Here is a 1,688-nt window from a genome sequence, read left to right as displayed (position 1 = left end):
ATGAAATGATGGGGGAGGACAGACAACCAGTTGTATGCGTGAGATGCAGAAGCACCGACATTAAGGGAGTAAAAGCTTTGGGTTGGGGCTCAGAAGATGCATCCCAGATGTACTTATTAGACAAAACAGGTCACCTTCTCACACTTTACAGGCCTGGGCTTCCACCTCTTCTGCTCCAGCATGAAACAGAGGGTTGTTTTTCCCAGAGGCACTGCCAGCCCAGGGTCCTAGGAGCCCATGGATTGGCCTCTGTCACATTTTAAATGCCACCTCATGAAGAACAGCATTTGACAATAGAAATTACCCAGTGGTGTGCTCACTTTGGCAGCACACACACTAAAATTGGAATGCTAGAGAGAAGATTGGCATGGCCCCCCATGCAAGGATGACATGCAAATTTGTGAAGCATTCCATTAAAAAAAGAAAGGAAAGAAAAGAGAAAGAAAGAAAGAAAGAAAGAAAGAAAGAAAGAAAGAAAGAAAGAAAGAAAGAAAGAAAGAAATTACCCAGTGGTGTGAAGTCAGGCTCATGCTGCCCATCTCCACACTGCTTTCTGTGAATCCTGCCCTCCCCCCCGCACCACACATGTGATTGCAACTTTATATATAAAGAAAATATAGTGTGACCAAATAGTTTATACAAAGTATGCAAAAATCAAGAAATTGAATGCACCAAGCACCAAGTTATTAATGTAGAGCCTCAAAGGACATCTTGAATCAACAAAGCATAGGTCATGGTCTTTAAATGACACAACAGACAATTGGATTTAGTCTAAGTCTCTTACAAACATGTGCAGCCACCATGCCTTCATGTCACTGTCAGTACTTTCATATATGGCAGAGAAATTAAACTATCTCCTTACAATCACTGTTACTTGGAGTTACTTCTGGTATATGCAGCCAAAATTAAAACTAATTAATATGTGTAGAGGCAACATTATTTTCTATTTGACTTCTCTACCACAGAATTTTAAAAACAATTTTATTTATATTAATTAATTAATTAATTACTCATAAAATAAATATACATAAAAATAAAAACTATTTTTACAAATAAAAATTATTGCAAATCAGTGGCTAAATATCAATATCCTGATGAAAAATATATATGAATAGATTTTAAAAAAAGAAAAGACAATGTATATGAAAGTATACAAAGATAATTTTAATATATTAGCATTTAACACAATATACAATGATAAGTCAATCATATCTCAAAACATGGAAGAAAAAATAGATGAAAAAATTTTAAAAATTAATTGAGGTAGTGTATACCATGTTTTGGAAACGATCATCTCTCACTGATGATTGGAATGTGATCAGTATAGTATTTTGCAAGAAGAATTTGTTAACATGTATTGAAACCATTCAAATACGAATAATATTTGAATCAGCAATTCAAGTTCCATAATTTATGTTTTATACTTTATTTTCATAATTGTAGACTTTCTCTTTTTTTTTTTTTAAAGATTTTATTTTATTTATTTGACAGAGAGACAGCCAGCGAGAGAGGGAACACAAGCAGGGGGAGTGGGAGAGGAAGAAGCAGGCTCCCAGTGGAGGAGTCTGATGTAGGGCTCAATCCCAGAACGCTGGGATCACGCCGTGAGCCGAAGGCAGACACTTAAGGACTGAGCCACCCAGGCACCCGACTTTCTCTTTCTTTTTGGTGTTTCAGGTTCTCCAGGC

The 1,688-nt window shown here is 36.3% G+C and overlaps 1 non-coding gene across 1 annotated transcript; it reads left to right on the top strand.

The window, feature by feature from the left end:
- Nucleotides 1–312: 312 nt before the first annotated feature.
- Nucleotides 313–420, top strand: LOC123784464 (U6 spliceosomal RNA). The gene has a single exon (XR_006777457.1). It is a non-coding gene; the product is annotated as a U6 spliceosomal RNA (small nuclear RNA).
- The last annotated feature ends 1,268 nt before the right edge of the window (nt 421–1,688 follow it).

This window comes from Ursus americanus, chromosome 4 (assembly GCF_024610735.1).
Source record: "Ursus americanus isolate L20-20 chromosome 4, mUrsAme1.1.p, whole genome shotgun sequence".
NCBI classification, from domain to species: domain Eukaryota; kingdom Metazoa; phylum Chordata; class Mammalia; order Carnivora; family Ursidae; genus Ursus; species Ursus americanus.
Note: the sequence above shows the minus strand (reverse complement) of the source record. Positions and strands in the feature narration are given on the sequence as shown.